This window comes from Apodemus sylvaticus, chromosome 14, assembly GCF_947179515.1.
Source record: "Apodemus sylvaticus chromosome 14, mApoSyl1.1, whole genome shotgun sequence".
In the NCBI taxonomy this organism is placed as follows: Eukaryota; Metazoa; Chordata; class Mammalia; order Rodentia; family Muridae; genus Apodemus; species Apodemus sylvaticus.
This window is the reverse complement of record NC_067485.1, coordinates 41496318-41519809: the sequence shown is the minus strand read 5'-3', so window position 1 is coordinate 41519809 and position 23492 is coordinate 41496318. Positions and strand designations below refer to the sequence as shown.

General features: G+C 40.2%; 1 pseudogene; it reads left to right on the top strand.

Moving 5' to 3' along the window:
* The first annotated feature begins 511 nt into the window (after positions 1-511).
* On the top strand, positions 512-1402 carry LOC127664550 (ribosome biogenesis regulatory protein homolog; annotated as a pseudogene).
* Positions 1403-23492: the final 22090 nt, after the last annotated feature.

Sequence of the window (23492 nt, the reverse complement as noted above, 5' to 3'; positions counted from 1 at the left end):
ATGGAAGATGAGTCTAGTCACACTAGAGATTCATGCTATTATTAAAAAGGGAAAACTCTCAGTCATGAGGAGAACCTCAGTCTCGCCCTCCTGGGTCGCACACTGAGCTTTCTCTATGCATTCGCAATGATCAGTTCCAGGAGATGGCACTGCAGTAATTTTGTGGGTCTATACCATTCATTGAGCTCACAGTGTGACCTTTTCCAACAGATGTCATCAGAATCCTTTTCAAAGTTCCCTTAAGGAGTCTGCTCACTTATGACAACATCTCCTTTATGACCTGAGCACAACACAGGTTTTAGTAGCTTGGACTATACTGAAGAGAAAGCTAGAAATTTTGATACCTCAGTGGACAAGGTTGTTGTAACCTTTCATCCTCTGTCTTCTAAACCATGATGTTAATCTTACCCATAATGCAGTTGCCATACAAGGGACAACCTGAATTTATAATCCAGATTCTGCGGCCTCTATCTGCTTTGATAAAGTGAGTTCTAGGCCACTTCAGTAGCAAATGGGACAGATTGAAAAATTTGGAGGGTCCAAATCTACTGATGACAAGTTATATCGAATGCTTGGGACTCACAGCATAGGGCAAGAGATCCGGGAGAGGGCAGAATGGAAAGTGTGTTGTATCAAATCCCATGGTTTACAGTGCTTGAGTAGTGGATATTCTCACTCTTACTACAAAAAGTAGTTAGACTCTTAAAGTTAGGAGCTTTAAGGGAATCCATCCCAAGAAGACCAACCTCCTGTGGAACAAGGTGGGTGGCCAGTGGCAGCGCTCTTGGGGCTACGAGCGCTCCCGGGATGACACTAAGGAATGGCTGATCGAGGTTCCTGGGAGCCCTGACTCCATGGAACACCAGTTCGCCCAGAGGATCCGGGCCAAGAAAGAACGCACGGCCCAGAGTGAGCTGAACTGTCCGCGGAACCTGGTCCGCGCACACAAGATACAGCTGCTCAGCGAAGCCGGCTTGCACCCTATGGGACACCAGAGTAAGGAGGAGCTGGGCCAAGCCATGCAAGTGGCCAAGGTCTCCACCGCTTCAGTGGGATGCTTCTAGGAGTTTCTCTCCAAGGAGAAAGCTCCCAGGGGCTCCTGCAAGAAGAGGAAGTTTCAGCCCTTCTTTGGGGACTTTGCGGCTGAGAAAAAGAACCAGTTGGAGCTACTTCAAGTCATAAACAACAACAACAACAAAAACCTCAGCTGGACGTGATGAGGGCCACCAACAAACAGATGAGGGAAGAAGACGAAGAGGAGGCTGCCAAATGGAGAAAAATGTTCCAGAAAGGCAAGAAAAAAAATGGAGCCCTCATAGACCTTCAGGGCGGCTCTTTCTGTTGCCTGAAGGTCTATGCGGACTCCCTTTTTCCTTGGATCATGGATTGTGAAAGCTCATAGAATCACAGAGTGGATGGGATCCCCCAAGACCTGCATAGATACCTGTTCGTATTTCCTTGAGTTAGCACATTTTCTGGTTCTCTGGAGGCTGGAGACTACGGTCTTGTTGTTCACAGTGGTACCAGCATCACCTTGACCGAGTTGCAGAAGTGTATGTTCATATAGTCGCTGTGGCTATTAATGCAGTCTGAGTTGTGGTCTCTCTTCCAGAATTTATGTTGAAATGTGTTTGCCAATGGAGTGACATTGATAAGTGTGGTGTGTTGGTGGAGATAGTGAGGAAGCGTACTCTCGTAGAAGGGCTCCACAGGGAAGACAGGCTTTTCCATCTTTCCCTTTCTTTCCTCTTGCCACAGTTGAACACGGCATCCTTCCTCTGCAGAGGGTTGAAAGACAAGGTGCTACCTTGGTATAGAAAGTGACAGAGGAATGCCTTGTCTGGCATCAGTGATCCTTGGTACAGTGAAGGCTCAATAGATACCTAACAAAGGGAAATCGAGGCAGGTGTGGGTCGGGTGGAAGGGCATATACTTGGAGGCAGGGGGTACAAGGAGGGGTTGGGGGTTTTCGGGGAGTGGGGAAACGGGGATAGGTTTTAGCATTTGATATGTAAATGAAGATTATATTTAATTAAAAAAGTGACCCTCATAACCCAGTCTCAAAAGATCAATCATGATATGCACTCACTAATAAGTGGATATTAACCTAGAAAATTGGAATATCCAAAACATAATCCACACATCAAATGAGTTACAAGAAGAATGGAGGAGTGGCCCCTGGTTCTGGAAAGACTCGGTATAGCAGTATAGGGCAAAACCAGAACAGGGAAGTGGAAAGGGGTGGATGGGAGAACAGGGGGAGGGAAGGGGGCTTATGTGACTTTCAGTGAGTGGGGGTCCAGAAAAGGGGAAATCATTTGAAATGTAAACAAAAAATATATCTAATAAAAAAATTTTTAAAAAAGTGACCCTCAGTAGATACCAGTCCTGTCACTGTTTTAAACTTGGGCTTTCCAGGCCTTAGAAGAATGAGTTATACATTTATTTTCTTTATAAATTATCTTGTCACCGGGTGGTGGTGGCACACACCTGTAATCCCAGCACTCTGGGATGCAAAGGCAGGCAGATTTCTGAGTTCGAGGCCAGCCTGGTCTACAGAGTGAGTTCCAGGACGGCCAGGGCTACACAGAGAAACCCTGTCTCGAAACAAACAAACAAACAAACAAACAAACAAACAAACAAAAAACCAAAAAAAATTATCTTGTTTTAGGTATTTTGTTCTATTAGCAAATGGACTCAGGACATCGCAGTCAGAACCTTGCAGGGTTGGCACACGGCTGCCTCTAGGGGTGGGCTACCGTGGAGCCATCTGGTCCTTCTCCATACAGGATACCTTTTGAGAATTCACAAACAAGACTTGCTTCCACTGAACCAGACTATCTCAGGCTTCCCTTGACTGGAGCTCTGGTTGGGTGTTCATTATACCCATTTAACAGCACTTAGTTCCTAGTTTTCTGATGGCACATGGGAAGCTCTACTCTAAACCAAAGATGTTAGGTATTTAAAATCTTGATACACAAACCTATTCAGGACCTACCTGTTCATTGATATACACCTGAAATGAATACTTGAGGAGTTATTCTTAAAGCACAGTTTCATGTGAAGCTAACATTCTGAATTCTCTTCTATTTTAAATGTTGGAATGCATTTGCATTGTACCAAGTTGATTTCATGATCTGTTAATGGCTAGTGATCTGAAATTTAAAAGACATTACAGCAAACAAGAAGGCAAAGATGGATTTCATCCTCTGAGATAACATGGGTGGATCTCAAGCACCAAGACTGAGGATATAACTCTGTTATTGATATGTATGTATACTGAAGACATCCCAGACTTGTAGGAACATTTATCCAGGCACAGGCTGTGATAGAATCATGGCTTAATTTTAGTACTTTTATTCCATCTTTCTGTCATTTTTTTCCACACCTTCTATTATTAAAATGTGCTTATTTAAATATGTTTACCTCATTAAGAATGCTAATTAATTTTCTTCTATGTTCAGTGAGTTCAAACTTTATTCTTGATAATTTTCTCTCTTGGAAATTACTTAAGCACTCTAATATAATAAAAATTACATCATGTATTTTAAACAAAATGAGTATTGTATTCTATTTTAAAACATTGTATTTTTCATTAAAAGCTTTAATGCTTGCTCATTATGGTTTTATTCTAATACTATAAGACTGAATTAACAGGAGAATTCTTTTTAACAACAGAACAGGGCTTAGCTGAGCAGGGGAGACCAAATATGACCCAGTGTCCATTTTTGCATTTTATCAGATGGTCTTCTGGGGCAAGCCAATATCTGTCTGCTATTGAAAAGAGAGATTTTTGTTCTTAAGGAGGAAAACAAAGGATTCATTTGGAGCTTGTTAAACTTTACCTCCAGGGGATCTTGTCAAATAAGCTTTCCCATAGCTAAGCAGTATATCAGTTAATAAATTTTGGTTATGTCATTATTCTGGAAATTATGTGATATTCCACTGCCAAATTTATCATCCTTTCCCATTGTTTTATGATTTGTAAATAAGTTACGTTTACATTTTTTAATTTGTAAATAAGTTACGTTTACATTTTTTAATGGTCAGTATTCAAAATGTATTCTTAAATGAAATAATCTCAACATAAAAGAGAGGTTGGGTGAGATGTTGGAGGAGTCCTGGAGCTGGAGGGAGAGAGTGGAGACTGGATCAGACATCGTATGCATGTGTAGAAAATTTAGAAAGGAATGGATACAAGCTTGCAATTAAAAAATACACAAGTGGATAGAAAAGTTAGAAGATGGGAGATTTAACAAAACAGCCTCTAGAGTTGAGCTGGTAAGATTTTCTCAATTTCACACACACTAGAGTCATCTAGAAAGAGGAAATGTCACTTGAGGAATTGCACCAACCTGACTAGCCTATGGGTAAGTCTAGGGTGGAACATTTTCTTGATGAATGGCTGATGAGAAGGTTCAGTCTGCTGTGGCCATGGTTCCAGGTTATTTGAAAAAGCAAGCTGGGCATGATGGAGGAAGGAAGGCAGTAACATAGTTCCTGTGCTTATTCCTGCTTCCGAGTTCCTGCTTCCAGGCTCCTGTTTGATCTCCTGCCCTGGCTTCTCTTGATAATGGGCTCTAACTTATAAGATGTAATAAAGCCCTTCCTCCCCAAGTTGCTTTTGGTTGTGGGTTTATCACAGAATCAAGTACAACAACAACAGTACTAGGAATGTGAGGAATTTTTTATTTGTTTATTTTGGTTGGGTCTTATGGAAGGATTTTAGAATTTTGGGCTAGAAAAGACAGTCCAGTGCTCCAATCTTAATGGCCTGTGATTGGGGATATACAGGCAGTAATAATAGGAGATGTGTAGACTGTGGAGGCATGGCTTGTCACATTTTAGAAAGTAGCGAAAACTCTCAGGGCTGTTTGAGTGATATTTTGGAGTAAGACTCTGTAGGAGGAAACTTCACTTTATGTGGATAATCAATAAATGCTAATAAAGATAGAGCTGAAGAATACCTGTGATTAATAAGAGATCAGTCCCGCTGAGCTAAATTTTCCTCAGGGTTAGCACACACGAGCTTTGGTCTAGTTTAACGGCCAAAGATACACATCAAGCTGGCTGCCTAACTTGCCAAAAAATGTAAGGATCTCCCACATAGTGCTGTTTTGAAGACTTTCAGGGACCATGGCCGAGGCTTGATACTATGTGCAGGTTTGGAACTCCTTAAATAGAGGTCTGGTGAAGTCCTTGGTGAAGGTGCAGCCTCAGACATAAAGAAAACCTTGGGGTTGCAGGGGTCATGGAGCAAATCTGAGGCTCAGCACCACAGTAGTGTTGGAGTCCTTGATGAGAAGCTTATTGGTGAAGCTGTATCCTAAGATGCAGGATATTGGAGATGCTGGGACCATCGGATGGCCATCAAGAACAGCAGCAGTTGGGGAGTGGAGCCTGCCATAGCCTTTGAGATAAGCTGTGGAGGATGTCTAATAGTTGGAGAAGTGGAGCAACCCAAGTACTTTGGAGCACAGAGATCATGAGTGAGTACAAGATATTAGACACTGAGCTTTTCATTTTGTTAAATTTTGGTTTTGCTTTGATTTGATTGTAACTGTGCTCTGGTTCTTCCTGCTTGGGATAAGAAAGTAACTTGTTTTTGAGAATATAGGGATTCATAGTTAAGAGACTTAAGTTTTTAAAGTGAACTTTTAAATGGTTGAAACTTTTAAAGACTTGAACCTTCAAGGTGGACTGTTTAATATTGTGATGGTAATATAAGACCTTGGGGATAGGCAAGAAAAGAAAGGTTATAATTTAATAGTGATGAATTTGTGTGTCATGTTGACAAATTGCTGACTTGTTGGTTAGTTTTTGTCAACTTGCCATAATAAGGCTATCAAAGAAGAGGGAACTTCAGTTGCAGAGTTGCCTCCCTCAGAGTGATCTGTGAGAGCATTTATTGACTAATGATTGATGTGAGAAGGGTGATACTCTGAAGCCAGAAGTCCTGGTGATAGAAGAAGATGAGACCCAGTAATCCATGCTCCTCCACGGTTTCTGCTTTGAGGTACCTGGCTTCATGTGATGCTAAACTCTAACTTGTAAAATGTAATAAATCATTTTCTCCTCAAGTTTCTTTTGATAGTGGCTTTATCATAGCAAATTAGGATATCAATAATTTTTATTGTTTCTGTTTGGGCTGTCCAGTATTTTCCATATATTGTGTTAAATAATTTCATTATCTTTATTCAGCAAGTTCAAATTTATTTCTGGCTTGATAATTCAAAAATGTTCACTTTCCTATCTTTGCTTCTGTTGCTGTGATGAAATACCCTGAGCAAAAACAACTTAAGGGATGGAGAGTTTATTTTTGGTCTTTATTCCAGGTTACAGTTCATCATTCAGGTGAGGCAAGGCCTGAAGCAACTAGCCACATCCCATTCTTGGTCAAGAGTGGAGAGAAAAATGAGTGCACTGATGGTGCCTGCTTACTCAGGCCTCATCTGGTCCTCTCTACTCTTACATAGCCCGGGAACCCACGATAAGGAATGATGCCATCCACATGGGTTGGCCTTTCTACATCAAAACCATCAAGGAAATATGCTAAAGACATGTCCTAGGGCAATCTAATCTGGATAATTCCAGATTGAGGCTTCTTTGGTGACTAAACTGTCCCAAGTTGACACAATACTACTACTATATAGGCTTATATTTTTCAAAACCTACTTTTAATAAGTGTGCTTAAACACTTTAACTTCCCTTCTAGCCTACTGCCAACCAGAGGTAGGAGCAGTGAAAGGTCAATAGGGCTAAAGAGGTTGTGGACCTATTTAGCAATAGTTCTTTGGAGCAAATCCAATATGCCTTGCAAGGATATCAGCAATTCAGTTTACACATGAATCAGCAGCTGTAGCTCGATCCACTTGCAAACACTATTCACAAACCAGCAACTAAAGTTTGATTCAAAAAACTGACTCTGCCAATTGGCACAAGTCAGTGGACGCAGCAAGAAGCCACAGGAATACCACCAGAAGTTCTTTGGTGCGTTTCTCTCTATGAAGTCATGACAAACAATGGCTTGCAAAGAATGGCAAAACAAACCAGTACCATACAACATTGAAAGCAAAGACTAGTGTCAGCAAAGCCCAACAATAACCAGCAAAGAATGGTAAGGCATACCAATACCACACAGCATTGCCCAGTGTCTGTTGGGTTACATTTACACCCTTTCCAAACATCACACCATCTCTCAAGCATCTGCTCTAGCAAAACAACACATCCCTTTTTTTCGAGGCTGCTTCCAGAAAAACACCCTGTATCTATTCTCAGTAAAATATCCTTCCATACATTTGCTTCAGCAAAAACATCCTCTCATAAGATAGTTTGCAGAAAACATCATGTGATACAACAGAGTGTTCAAAGAAACAAGAAATTTCCACTTTACTTCTAGAATTGCATTGGTACAGTTTATGTGTTGGGATGCTTTTTAAAGAGTAGGTTTTAAAGAGAATTGGTATTAGGTCTTCTCTGAAGGTCTGATAGAATTCTGCAGTAAAACCATCTGGTCCTAGGCTTTTTGTGGTTAGGAGACTGTTAATAACTAGTTCTATTTCTTTAGGGGTTATGGGACTGTTTAGATGGTTTATCTGATCCTGATTTAACTTTGGTACCTGGTATCTGTCTAGAAAATTGTCCATTTCATGCAGATTTTCCACTTGTGTTAACTATAGGCTTTTGTAGTAGGATCTGATGACTTTTTGAATTTCTTCACTTTCAGTTGTTATATCTCCCTTTTCATTTCTGATTTTGTTAATCTGGATACTGTCTCTGTGCCCTCTGTGTAGTCTGAATAAGGGTTTGTCTATCTTATTGATTTTCTCAAAGAACCAGCTCCTGGTTTTGTCAATTCTTTGTATAGTTCTGTTTGTTTCTACTTGGTTGATTAGCCATGAGTTTGATTATTTCCTGCCATCTACTCCTCTTGGGTGTATTTGCTTCTTTTTGTTCTAGAACTTTCAGGTGTGCTGTCAAGCTGCTAGTGTATGCTCTGTCCGGTTCCTTTTTGAAGGCACTCAGAGCTGTGAGTTTTCCTCATAGCACTGCTTGCATTGTGTCCCATAAGTCTGAGTATGTTCTGCCTTCATTTTTATTAAATTCTAAAAGGTCTTAAATTTCTTTGTTTTTTTTTCTCTGACCAAGTTATCATTGAGAGAGTTGTTCAGCTTCCATGTGTATGTGGGCTTGAAAGTTTTGCTGGGTATAGTAGCCTGGGCTGGCATTTGTGTTGTCTTAGGATCTGTTGACATCTGCCCAGGATCTTCTGGCTTTTATAGTCTCTGGTGAGAAGTCTGGTATAATTCTGATAGATCTGCCTTTATATGTTACTTCACCTTTTTCCCTTATTGCTTTTAATATTCTTTCTTTGTTTTGTTACTTGGTGTTTTGATTATTATGTGATGGGAGGAATTTCTTTTCTGGTCCAGTTTATTTGGAGTTCTGTAGGCTTCTTGTGTGTTCATGGGGAAATTTTCTTCTATAATTTTTTGAAGGTATTTACTGGCCCTTTAAGTTGGGAATTTTTGTTCTCGTCTATACCTATTACTCTTAGGTTTGGTCTTCTCATTGTATCCTGGATTTCCTTGATTTTTTGGGTCAGGAGCTTTTTGCATTTTGAATTTTCTTTGACTGTTCTGTCAATGTTTTCTATATTTTCTGCATGTGAGATTCTCTCTTTCATCTCTTGTATTCTGTTGGTGATGCTTGCATCTGTGACTCCTGATCTCTTTCCTAGGTTTTCCACTTCCAGGGTTATCTCCCTTTGTGATTTCTTCATTGTTTCTAGTTCCATTTTTAGATCCTGGATGGTTATGTTCAATTTCTTCATTTGTTTGGCTGTGTTTTCCTGCAATTCTTTAAGGGATTTTTGTGTTTCCCCTTCTACCCATTTACCTGTGTTCTCTGTATTTCTTTAAGGAAGTTATTTATGTCCTTCTTAAAGTCCTCTATCATCATCATTTTAAATCCAAATGCATCCCCACAGGAAGAGAAACATTATCAAACAACCAGACCACCCAGAGTTTCCAGGGACTAAATCACTAACTAAAGAGTACACATGGAACAACCCATGGCTCCAGCCGCATATGTAGCAGAAGATGGCCTTGTCAGGCATCAGTGGGAGGAAAAGCCCTTGGTCCTGTGAAGGATTGATGCCCCAGTGTAGGGGAATGCCATGGCAGCGAGGTGGGAGTGGGTTGGGGGGGAGCACCCTCATAGAAGCAGGGGGAGGGGTGATGGAATAGGGAGTTTCCAGAGGGGAAACTGGGAAAGGGGATAATATTTGAATTGTAAATAATAAAATATCAAAAAATGTGAATTTTAACATTTTAATCTCCTTACAACATTATAAAGGATAAATCCTTAGTTTTGAGAATTTGTTTTGCATGCATCAATATCACCATACAGAAGACTTTTCTTCTATCATTAAGTGGGTTAATTCAGGTTATAGGATAAAACACAAAAATGGGGAAGAATGAAAATTAAGCAATGGATAATGGGAAAAACTAGGCAGTTAGCTACCATGATATTTCCTGCAGTAGAGCCTGCTTACCGTAGTTAAAGAAGTTAAAGAAAAGATCTATGATCCAAATGGCTGTGAAAACCTGTGCATGTTCCAGCATTGTGTGTTTTCACATCCATCATCTTGTGTAATTTCACAGCTCCATGTGAGCATGGCATGTATTTGATGTTTCTGAGTCTCTTGAGGAGTCATTGTAGACAGACTTGATTATTCAGTCTCTACGATCTGCTGCTGAGAACTGTGTATGATGCTTTTGTTCAACCTTAAAACATTTTTCCTCATGTTATATAGTCGCGGGTATCGTATCACACCCAGGACTTGCTTCACAGAGCAGAAAATGGTAGAACTGAGCTGAGATCAGTCCAGAGCATTTGACAATTTACTTTAAAATCTCAAACTCTAAAGGGAAATGGTCTCAGATATGAATGATTTGGCTTGGTGAAGGCCAAGGACAAGATAATGTTTATTCATTTACTCTTGGTCCTCCTGAGTGTAAAGATAGATGATTCGGAGAAAGGAAGTAGGCATTTAGACAGGTCAGAAATCCCTAGATCCTGACAAAATTGTGTTTTCTTCTTTTCCTTCAGATCTTCACACTACTTAAATAAATAGAAAGTGTATTTAGTTAGACTCCTCTCAATAGTTAGTTGCTTGAAGTAAATACAATAAAAAATGGCAACCACATTTTCAGGGACTGGCAAAGAAATGCCATTATAATAATGGATACTAAAACTGTGGCCTTGTAGGGGGTGGAGCCTAATGCTTTTGCCTTTTGTGATATAATAGATAATTAGAGTTGCAGTGTTTTCATTCTACCCCAAAGTTTTTTTGTTTGTTTTTGTTGTTTTGATGGGGGAGAGGGAGAAGGGCAAGGGAAGGAAGCCAGGAAGGGAGAGGGAGAGGAAAGACAGACAGACATATGAACATAAAGGAAGAGATAGATGGGGCGGGTGCTCTTATAACTCCTTGTATTTCAGAAAGTGAAATTTGTGCAAATTGATAAGACTTTTAATTTTTATTAGTTTTTATTGTTTGTTTTGTTTTATTTATTTATTTTTGTTTTTGCCTTTTTTAAGAGAAAGAGAGAGAGAGAGAGAGAGAGAGAGAGAGAGAGAGAGAGAGACCCACTAGTTTGGCTACTGCTGTGTGATTTTGAGCACATCTTCCATTGATTTTTATATTGAAACCCACTGTCAGGTAGCAAGTGGGCACTTATTAATTATTATTCATTTCTCAAAGACATTCCCATACATGTTCATGATCTACTTTGCTCATTTTTATCGCCTTTAGGAGGATATTTGAGATGGGGCTTTTGAGGGTGGTTTGGATTGGTTAGGGCTATGAGGGCGGGGCCTTGATGATGAAACACTTATGGCTATGCCAGAAGACTGGCAGTGACCACAGGACTCACACAGTCTGTTTTTTTCCACAGCATGCTCTGTGTTGCTCTAGGATTCTACCCAGGAAAAGGACAGCCCCAGACATGGGTCCCTGAAGGTTCAGACTCCAGAAGAAATGTAACCCAGAACACACTTCTGCCATTGTTTTTCTCAAAGCATGTCCATGGCCCCAAGTAGACTCAGCATGGGAAAAAAAGCAGTCTATAATTAAATAATATGGAAGCACCCTAGGTAACAAAATCCCACTGATTTTTTTTTTCACTGTGAAAATACTGGAGTCATTTTTACATTAATTTACACTTTAAATCTCTAAGGGCAGAGGACTGTGTGAAGTTTATTCCTGTACTGTCTAACATAAATAATTTTGTCTTTTGATCACTGTAAATAATTTCTGTAAGACTTCAGCTGGGGAGTCTCTGAATTAGAACATACTGCTGTAAAGTCAATTCAAAAGTCAATTCAACAATTTTAATCAGGGGTGCTTCACTCACTTTTGCAGGATAGTACAGGTTTTTTCCCCCAAACACTGAAAACATCCTGGTGACTCTTACTTCATAGCATCACAAGTGTATGTTGAAATTTGAAATTCTAAAGTTACTCTTTCCTTTGCTCTGTAGTTACCACATCTTCCTACAGAGGTTCGAGAGGAATTTTAGTCTAGCAACATGGCTGCTCTGGTATAGGGTCATATTGAAAGACCTCCTAGGTCTGTGCAATCTGGCTGGGATGACACACTTTTCATCCCTCTAGTTGGAGTGCAGACAAACCTTTAGGACACACCTTCAACCCCAAACAATGGCATTCAATTGAGGAGCAGACAAAGTGACAAATCAGAAAACTTTGATAGAATGAGCCAGAGATAGGTACTCCCAGCTCTCATGAGAACAGGCCGGAAAGGAAGGCTACTTAAGAGCAGTGCAGGGAGGGAGGCAGCTCAGCGGGGAACAGCTGACTAGAGTACAGTTGAGTTCAATTGACTTCAGTTGAGCGCCTGCAGTTTTGTTACATTTCATTTGGTCTGTGCAGTCTGTGAAGTCAGTGAAGTTCATTTCATGGAATTCAGAGGCAGTATTTCCAAGAAGAGCAATTCAGCGAGCAGTCAAGAGAAGCTATTTTGAATCAGTCAGCTTGGGAAGGAGTTTTGAGCCAGGACAGTTGAATTGAACCTGCCAGCCATAGTTCAGAAAGAAGTAGAAAGGATGAGCTTATTCATCAGTAAGTCTTAGAGATGACAAATACATCTGGCGAACAAAAGTTCCTTTTATAGGAAGTGGCATCTATCCGTTCAGGACTGATGCCTGTGGTAGGAGAGAAAAGAAAGGTATTATCAGTCCTATAAAAGTGAGTTTATTAGGTTTGCATATAAAAACCTATATTAAAACAATATTATGGAAATGGTCAAGGAAGGTTACAATATAAAAACAATGGTTATAAGACATAAACAACAATATTTCATTACAAATCATAAAATTTGTTGAAATTCACTTAAATTTTTATGCTTGGACTTAGGGATGTATTGATTGTTTTCAGTGGATCTGTTGGAATCTGTATATATTTGAAGAATTAACTAGTGATTGATGACTGTACAGAAATGCTGACCTTTTTGAAAGCTTCCTGAATTTTTCTCTCAGTTAAAAAGATGCTTAGAATAGAAAAGAAATGGCCAAATCTGAGAAAACTATAAGTGTGGAGCATTTGGACAAATGTGAAACTTTGGGAGTGTGGATATAAGAAGGACCATGTGTTACCAACAACTCAAGAAGGAACAGGGAAATCTCACTGAAACATAAAGGCATTATTGTTTTAGTTTAACATCATTCCCATCAAAAGGAATCTTAGTCCCGAAGGTTTTGTGCTTGAATTGTTTAAAAAAAATATTTCCTAGTTTGGAAATTGGAAGAAAAGGTGTATAAGTAACTGGCTTATCTTATTAGTTTAATATAAATTTAATATAAATAAATATAAATAGATGTCATTGAGGAGAATTCTTTTTTTTTTTTCTTTCAAGACAGGGTTTCTCTGTATAGCCCTGGCTGTCCTGGAACTCATTCTGTAGACCAGGCTGGCCTCGAACTTAGAAATCCACCCGCCTCTGCCTCCCAAGTGCTGGGATTGAAGGTGTGCACCATCACCGCCCGGCCAATTGAAGAGAAATAATGATAATAAAACTATTGTCCAATCTTATTTCTAAGCAGGAGTTCAAAAATTAGAGATAAAATAACAGCAATATTATGCATAAATTTGAAAGAAATAAATCAATAAAAAGTAAAATATGATTTCTTCTTGAATTGGAAGCTTTGTTCACAGTAACAAAAATTTTATTGCTGTAGTAGGCCATATTTACAGCTTAAAGGGGAAAAATTGCAGTAATTTCCTATGGTTGTGGAAAAACCACTAGTTAATAAAATTCAATGACCATTTCTATAATTTTGCAAACCAGAGTGAGAAGAAACATGCTCTGGCCATTAATGGAAAAGCTTCAGTAGAAGCACATCTGCTAAATGCAGGGACTTGAGTCCTACAGCCAGATACTGTTCTAGAGAACTGCTGACAGTGGATGTGAATCCCGCAGTCTCAGAACAGATGAAAACCTCAGCTAGAACCAAAACTCCTCAGTCCAGAGTTATTTCCACAAATGCTTTTGATCTATTTGAGTTTCACGGTAAAAAATAAAACAACATGAAAATTATTGGGACAAAATATAGTAAAATACTAAGACCATGGAATTTATGGCAGAATTATTACAAAAGGAATTTATAAAGTTTATGTGTCATAAGCATTTATAAACTATCTTACTGTGCATAGAATCCCAAACACCTAAAATGTGTTAATATTTTAATATAAATTACATTACTATATAATATTATATTATATAATATAAATTAGTATATAAATTTAAATTAGTATAAATAGATGTGTTTTAGAAAACTAATTAACATCTTAAATCTACATTAAATATATTAATACAGATTAAAATTCTAAACATTGAAAGTGCTGATTTTAATATAATAATTATATTTATGATTATGTGCAGAAAGAAGTTTTTCCTAAGATAATGCTAGCTTAAACTGGAATGGAATTTACTATATAGCAAGGCTGTCCTTGAACTTATGGCCTTGCTTCAGCTGTCTAAGCACTGAGGTCAGAGGCATGTGCCAACTACTCAGCTAAAGAAAGGATTTGCTAAATATACAAAATTATAAAGAGGGACTGGAGAGATCATTCAGCAGCAGTCAAGAGATGTTCTTCCAAAGGACCAGGATTCTGTTCCCAGCACCAATATCAGATGACTCACCAGCCGCTGTGACTCCAATTCCAGGAAATCGAACATTCTAGGTGATCTGTGGGTGCCTGAATGTACCTGCTGTATATACACTATTGCATGCAATAACAATTACACATAAAAATAAGTGAATAAATAAATCATTAGAAAAGACATTATAAAGAAAGAAATATAATTAATAAATGTTCTAAAATACATAAATTTCTAAATGCATACAAAACACTTATATATGGCAATGCTTTAAACATTGAAAAAATTAGAATATAATAAACATTATGATCACAGGGTAGGAAGGGTTTCTCAAAAGTTTTCAGAAAGAAAGACAACATTGCTATGCTTTGTCATGTTGAAAAAAGTTTTGCTCAGAAAACATTTTAAACAAGGATTAAGGGCACAGAGCTCACCATAGGTCAATAATGTCCAGCTCTAGAAATACTACTAGACGTTCAAACCTCAGATAAAAGCAATAGCTAGATAGAAAAACAGGGAGAATACAGGAAGTAGGCACTGCAGATGAAGATGAGGGAGCAAGAAATCCCTGGAAGTTGGTTACTTCATCAATTCAGAACCAGAAAAGGACAGAATGAGCTTTTATTCTAAGCCCTGTAAGGAAGGCAGGTTACAAAGGCTAGAGAGCTAGTGCGGAGAAGGATTTGAAAAGGCAGTAACTCTGTCAGCATGGGCGACACAGAAGGGGAAGATGAGCCCTGTGCAGAACACCAGAGCAATGGCTGCAAAAGTGAAGAATGTGTTCACACCGTGGCTTGACCATTGTATTGCTGGATATATGTTCTAGAAAATTCCAGGGTATATAATGCGCATTTAACATCATTGCTTACAGGAAGAAATAAAAGTTCGCACATTCGTCAATTGCAGTTAAATTGAAAAAGCTCGTGAACATGTACAAATCTATTTCAAAACACCTCGGGTCAAGCAAGAACAAAAACAAGTCATTACCCAGAATGTAACACAATTTGTGTAACTAAAAGAAACCCACAACAATGTGTTTACCTACTTACTTCATTCTTCCAAGTTACTTTTGGTTAACAAAGTTCACTGACATTTTTATGCACACATATGACTGCACTTTGTTCTAATTTGCCTCTACCCTCTTTAGTCCTTGTTAATACATATCATAAATATAATATTTACATATTATTTTTAGATGAAGACTGATATCATTTGTGGTTTGAGTAAGAAATGCCCCCCCCCCCCCCGCCCCCAATCAGCATATACATCTGAACACTTGGTCCGTAGCTATGTCTCAGTTCAGAAAGGCTAAGGATACTTTAGGACCTGGAACTTTCCTTGAAGTGGACTTTGAGTGTTTATATTCTCACTGACTGAGAGAAAACAGACAAGAGAAAACGTGTTTAGTCAACATCCTGTTCTAGGTGCTGGGGCCAGGCCACTCCTTCGTGCTGGACTCTGCCTTTGGAATCACAATAAAGATAAACTCTTCCATGAGTTGTGTGGTCATGATCTTTCATCACTGTAATGGAAAAGTAGCCAATACTATCACAAATGCCAAGATATGTATTGTGTATTCAACATATATGTATAGTGTGGTGGTTGGTTCTGGGGGTGGGAGAGAGGAATAAGGTCATGGAAGAGCCCAATCTGGTCTACAGTATTTTCAGTCTTTAATGAAAGCAAAGATCTGAATTGAACATAACCAAATACTTGTCTTAACTCTGGTAGTGGCTACACATATATTTGTTTTACTTTGGCAATGTTCTGGGAAAAGGTTGTAAAAAAAAAGAGAAGATTTTCATGTATCTACAGAACCACACAGCGGGGTGAAGTTATTATTACTACTATGTAATAATAATCCAGTGGCGTGTACGTGCTGAGCAGGCATTCTGCCACTGGGCTACAACCCTAACACTTAGCTTTTCTGTTCTAATTGCTGAACTGGCCATTCTAGGTTCAGTGTGTGTTTTATGTGGCTCCTTAAAAGCCAGAGCTGCAGTAATTAGGAATTAAGAAAAAAATGGCAGATGTGCACAGTGAACATGATCCTCATAATTATATAGCAACTGCTCTTATCTGTAGGGCGGTGGGCTGTGAAAGGCAGCCTGGTCCCTGGACCAGCACAGGCTTGAAGTCCCCGTGACCCTTCAGGGATGGTAGGCATCTTGCCATGCCCCTGGGGGCCTGGCTCCTATCACTTAGCTCAGCAGTGCCACGCCCTGCCCCCCAGAGAGAAGTCTGTGGCCACAGTCATGTAGGGACAATGCCCCAGGCACCTCCAGAGGTAGAGGATGTGACCACAAGTCATGAAGCCTCAAGACCTGGAGGCTTAGTCAATAAACTCCCCTTCCCAGACACTTCCCCCTGCAAAAGGTATTGTCCAGCCTGCATGCACTTTTTTCTTAGAATTCAGGATCAGAAAAACATGATTTTAGAACTGTATATCAGAGGGGAATTTTGATTTTTGAATGAGAAATACATTTTTTTTATAGACTACACCACAAAAGAATTGTAAAAAGTGACTTAGAACCAAGGTAGAAAATATTGCGTGTGTGTTGTAAACAGGAGAACGATTGCTATTGATTGCTCAGGGTGATTTGGGTCTCCTGAGAGTCAGGAGTATGGCATCTCTCTATTTTTGTTAATTTGCTTTTATTTTATTGCATGTGTGTTTCGGTGTTTTAATGCATTGGTGTTTTGTCTTCATGGATGTGTGCATGTGGGTGTCAGATCTTGGAGTTACAGTTTTAAGCTATCATGTGGGTGCTGGGAATTGAACTCAGGTCCTCTGTGCTCTATATCCACTGAGCTATCTCTCCAGCCCCAAGAATAGAATATCTTAACATTAAGAGAGTAGGAATGCATGCAGGAGCTGAGGGAGGTAAATTGTCTTGAGTTGGCTTTTTAGTTCCATACCCAGGCAATTATAACGCTCTCATTCCAAAGGCCACACCTGTGAAGTAGAACTATGTCTTGATTAAATGAAAGTAAGAACCTCTTTTCTCTGCATGTGTGTGTACACAATGTATGTATTTATGTATGTATGTGGGTCTGTGTGTGTTTATGTGACTGTGGTGTATGTGTTCTGTATATGTGTAGTGAGTGTGCAGTTGTGTGTTTGTGTGCCTTCATTTGTGTGTCTAAGCTCAAATTCCAAGGACAGAGGAAGGATACCCTCCTCTCTTGTACTCTACCTTACTTCTTTTGAGATAGTGTCTCTCACTGAACCTGAAGCCCACAGTACAGTACATCTGGAACAGATGTGTGGCTTCACCTGAATTTTTTCATGGGTACTGGGATTTGATCTCAGGTCCTCATGATTGTATATCAACTCTTCTTACCAAATGAGCCATCTCCCCAGGCCTTGGTCGTTGTCTTCCTCCTCCTCCTCCTCCTCCTCTTTTTCATCATCATCAATTCTGTTGTAAAATAAGACTGGTAAATTTTGGATGCTCAGTTTCTATTTTTTATCGCTCATTTATTTCCATCCATTTTTACCTGGTATACACATGTAACTGTTCACAGATATGGATTAAATCATATTCTGATTTTTAGAAAGGAAAAAAAAAGTATGAGTAACAGTTTTGTAAGACAGAAAAATAAAAGTGCATATAGAAACAATGATTTTCTTCTACCTCATTTTGTTCCCCAAATTTCTTTGCATAGATAGGGGAGTGAAGTTCACAGGGGCCGGTGAAATCACTGAGAAGTAGCAGGAGACCTTGGTGTAATTTACATTTCTTTCTTTTACAGCACTTGCCCCAGCTCCAAGGAACAAAGGAGAGAAAGACAGCTCTGAGGAGCACAGATAGGACCTTGTCAATGTTTAAGCACACATTCTGCCTTCTCTGACACAGTCTAACAGCAAATCCCTTAGTTTTCGGTTCCGGAGGGATCTTCAGGTCTGAGGCACCTGGATTTCATCCTTTCTATGCCCATTCTGATGAGAGACAGGCTTTGTGTACCGTGTTAAGCTAAACAAAAGGCATTTGTCTGATCACCAACAATGGAAACGCCCAGTCAGTCACGTGAAACACAAATCAACCCGACTGAAGCTTTTGCGATTTCCACAGCAAAAAGCCCGCTGTTTCCATCCCCGTCCAGGCTTGCTGTCCGTTCGTGCCTGACATCCTTTTCTGAGAAGCTGAAAAGCTTCTCGAAGGAAGAAGACACAAGCCCCAGGCTTTATTCTTGTTGGAAGCCTTTGTGGCTTGCATTCAAGTTTATAGTGCATTTTGAAAATCTTTCCTCATGGCTTAGTTTTTCTGAGGTCTTATTGATAAAGATAAGGTGCATTACAGCTTCAGCTTTTCTTCCAAAGAAGCATTTCAAATGCTGTGATTCAGGAGACTCGGGGAGAACTGTGGCACACATTCCATTAGCTTTAAAGTAGAAAATGTATGTTACTGCCTGCTGGGCTCTAGACCCAGAGGCAGCTCTCTCACTGCCTGTGTTGCTGTGACCTTGAGAAGCACAAGGATTGTAAGCCAGAGTGGCCACCCTGCATGCAGTCCACACAACCATGGCACTTGGACACCCTGTGGAAAGAAGCAGAACTTGAAACCACAAAGAACATCACAATATAGGAAGTACATTTAGATTTAATTTATAGGCGCTACAATCGCTAAGTCTAAAAAGTAGGCCAAAAGTTGTTAGATCACTTTGCTTCAAAGCTGTGTCACCACTCAGCACCATGGAATGCTGAGTACTGATAATTTTGGTGTTTAGAGGTCCTTCTTTTCCCCCCCCCTCTGTATCTCATCTGTCATTCTCTGTCTTGTTCTCTAGCCATCACACTCATATTTATGCACATAAACTTAGCAAATCAAAGAGAAAGCACGTGAAAGAAGTCCCCTTAGTAAGCGACGAATATTATGACCAGTGTTTGTGTCACCTCTGTTAATTGGTCATTTAGTCAACAAATAAATATGGAGTCTCAATGGAAGGTCAAGTGCTGCTGCACAGTTGGAGAAATGATGAGCACGGCAAAGGCACTGCTCTCCAGGGATTAATGTCCTTCAAGGCAAACAATGCTTCCCTAAGGTTACTCAGGGTCTCGCAACTAGTGGATGTTTTCATTTGCATAGAAGAAAGTTCAGGCTGCAGGTTCAATGTAGTTGTTGATTTGGCAACCACAGAGCTGGGAGGTAGGTCTGGGGTATCCAGATGGGGCCATAAAGGAGAAATAGAGGCCTGCATGTCAGAGGAGGAGACACTGACAGAAAGAGCAGTCAGGTGCGGAAAATAGGAGGGCATACTGTACTGGCTGGTTTTCTGTGTCAACTTGACACAGGCTGGAGTCATCACAGAGAAATGAGCTTCAGTTGGGGAAGTGCCTCCATGAGATCCAGCTGTGGGGCATTTTCTCAATTAGTGATCAAGTGGGGAGGGCCCCTTGTGGGTGGTACCATCCCTGGGCTGGTGCTCTTGGGTTCTATAAGAGAGCAGGCTGAGCAAGCCAGGGGAAGCAAGCCAGTAAGAAGCATCTCTCCATGGCCTCTGCATCAGCTCCTGCTTCCTGACCTGCTTGAGCTCCACTCTTGACTTCCTTTGGTAATGAACAGCTGACTGGAAGTGTAAGCTCAACAAACCCTTGCCTCTCCAACTTGCTTCTTGGTCATGATGCTTGTGCAGGAATAGAAACCCTGACTAAGACACATGCTGTTGTGGCTTTTGATGGGTAATGACACAGGCATTCGATGTTTGAAGAAAGCCGGGATCTTCTCTACCTAACCTATAGGCATATAGTATCTGATGCTTTGCTATTAAGCCTTGAATCCACTTTAGACTTTTTTCTTATAGAGACACTAAAAAAGCTATTGTAATAAAGTATCTAAACTAGCACATACTTAGCAGAGATTATTTTAGCTTCAGTACATTGCATGATGGAGGTGAATAAGGCTGTGGTAAGAGCTTCCCTTCCTCCACTGCGCTCTTCATTCCTCCTCCTCTGCTCTATGGAAACTCCAGCTCCTGTGAGGCTCCCTGGCATCCTTCCGCCCTCTTGTTACACTCAGCATTCTGATCTGTTGGGTGTCTGAAGACTGTAACTCTTTTCTTTAATCTGCCTTTCTGAATTGCTCTTCATATTATTCGTCCTCAGCTTCTGATCAGTGAATAAGAAATACAAAATGGCTTTTCAGAGAGTGCAAATGTGTGTTTATATAGAGAAGTAAGACAAAGATTGCCTAGGAATAGTATGCTCCTCCCATGCCTTCCAAAGCAGGGAATTAAAGATGATGGATGTGGGGTCTGATGAGGGAGGTATGCATAGAGTTAAACATATCAAAGGACAGGTGCCGAGAGCTACGTGATTTTGGCTTCAAGTACTTGGGCAATAAAGGAATGAAGAAAGAACAAATGGATGTACAGAAAAGTTGGTATAAGGTGGTCATGCACTTTGATGGAAACACACCAATGGCATGGAAATCCTAATGCATTTATTATATACTCTTACTTACTGTATGCAGCTGAACTAGGAGGAGGCAGGTCAGCTAATTTCAGCAGGAGCTCTTTGTAGGGAAGAAGCTTCAGGCTGCAGACTTCTGGGCGGAGGAAGCTGTGGCTGATAGTTTCTGCAGACACTGGTTTAGATAAAGGTCAATCCTTAGTAGCATCTGTGTTTGAAGTAGAGAAAGGCTTTGCCATTCTTTTGAGCCCCGCCTGGGGAAGAAGGCTTTGTCATTCCTGTGGGTGTGAGTCACTGGGGCTCTTGATATGGCTGTGCTCCTGTCAGCAACACACATTGACACAGGGTTTCATCTGTTCCTCACAGACAACTGTTTCCAAAGGTGATTGCTTGAATTTTAGCAGATACTTACTAGTATATGCATCTGCCATGGTGTTAGTTATTTTTCTTATTATTCTGGCAAAATATCAGCATAAACAAATAAAAGGAAAAAAAGGTTTATTTTGGCCCCTGGCTTGAGAATGGGTATAGTTCATCATGACAGGAAGCGAGGGCAGTGAACGCTTAAGGCAAGCCAGACATTGTGTCTGAAGTCAGGACGCAGAGATTAGTGTGCTTTCTTTGTCCCCTTTTCATTCAGCACGTGAACTCACCCCATGGAGGTCTGTATCTGCCAAGGAGAGAGCAGCGCTGCTGTAATTGCATGGTCACCATCCTCAGTGAGCTAACTCTGTTCCATTAATTCATAATTTTGCCAATATTCAGGGTAGGATCTCTCCTTGGTGAATTAGCTCTGAAAAAATCTCTCAAAAAGACCCAGAGTTGTGTCTCCTAACTGATTTCAGGTCTAACCAAACTGACCATGAAAAATGAAAGATCCTACCAATTCCATTCATTCAGTCCTATCTCTTCCCAGTATGCCATACTTAGTATCATAAGGCAGTGACTTCATAGACTCAACTAGAAAGGACAACCACGAACTGATGCTTGTCAACACATGGGGATCTCTCTCATTAATTCTACTTAAAAAGTTAAAATACCCTTTCCCACAACTAATTTGTAACTCACTTCTTAATTAACTGAAGTGAAATCAAAGTCTGAGCCATCTTATGGTGTCCCATTTGTCTGTGCCAAGAATTACAAACTAATGGGATAGAGTGGACCAATCACTGATGGTGTCCATGCAACTGTAGCAGTTTTAGTTTCTAGTCCTGAATAGACATGTTTGTGTTGGCTCAGCCTCCAGTTTTCCTGGGAATCATAGAGGTTGACAAGCAGTATTTTAAAGGTTATCTAGCCCAGTTCTCCCATGCACACAAGGAAACTGTGACCCATAAATGGTAAACAACTTCCCCAGTGGAAGTGATGGGCAGAGAGAGTATGTGGTAAGAACCAGGGCTCTCTGCTCCCAGCCCTATGTGTCTTCCATCCTCTCAAGCTGCCCATCTGCCTCATAAGTGACTTTCTCTTCCTTTGCTTTCCTCCTTCATCTTTGTAATCAGTCCCTCAACAACATCTGCTTATGACTTGCATTGGGCAAGTCTCCTACTTGATGCAAGAGGAAAGTCCCCATCTGAGTCAGCCAGAAACTCTGGTGGTGTTAGCATGCCTAAAAATTTCCCAACATACTTGAAAGCAGGAATGGAGGGAAATCCCAATTAGTAAGTAGAATTTCTATTTGCTTATCCTGCTCTGAAGGTGAGGTAGGTGTGAAGCATGTGGCAGTTTGCATTGTAGTGAGGGACACGCTGTGTTTATTGGTCTTCTTTCCAGGATGCCCTCCTTGCTGTACTTCTGCTTGTCCAAAGTATACCCTGTACAGCCCAGGCTGCAGTGAAAGAGTCTTCACACATCAAAGAAGAAGCATATTTAACCATTTCTTCAGTTAAGGAGTACACTATTGCTCCTGTCACAGATTTATTACTGGGAACAATGAATTAATGTATGAATTAGGATAGTGTCTGATCGATAACAAATTCCTTGTAGCTCTAAGCTGTTACGTTGCCCTCATCTCCTTGACTTTCATCACCCTCACCATCACCTATGATAGCCTTTCAGCATCCCAAATCCCTCCTACTCTGACTTGCTTTTCTGGATAGGATACCTCTAGCATCCATGGCCTGCTTTCTCTCTAGCCTCTTCTCACAGTGTTCTCGATTTGTTAGATTAAAGCTCTGCTTCCTTCCTCTCAGTTCTGCCAGAGGCATCTAGTGGTGGTTTGAATAGGTATGGCCCCTATGTGTTAGAATGCTTGACTATTAGGGAGTGGCACTATTAGAAGGTGTGGCTTTATTGGAGGTAATGTGGCCTTGTTAGAGGAAGTATTTCACTGTGGAGGCAGGGCTTTGAGATCTTAAATGCACAAGTTACACCTAGTGTGAAACACATCTCGTCTCCTCCTTGCTGCCTTCAGATCAAGATGTAGAACTCTTAGCTTCTTCTTTAGCACTATGTCTACCTGGACACTGCCATGCTTCCCACCATGATTATAACTGACTAAACCTCTGAAACTGTAAGCCAACCTCTGTTAAATATATTCCTTTATAAGAGTTGTCTTGGCCATAGTGTCTCTTCATAGAAATGGAAACCCTACTTAAGACACATTTCTTTCCAGTCTGATGGTCTCTTGCACTGGCTGTTCCCTGGGTATGAAAGATACTTTTTATTGGCAGCATCTTTTTTGACACATCAACTTCCTCAACTCTGCTCTTTCATAGTCCTTACTGTGGTTTTATTTTTTATTTTTGAAAAATTCATACACATATACAATAAAGTGTTATCACTCTTACTCTGGAGTTTCCCCTTCAACTACTTCCATATGTCCCTAGTATTTAATCCCTCTCAACTTTGTGGGTTTTTGATAGCCTACTAAGTCCAGTTAAAATTTTCCATATAATATTT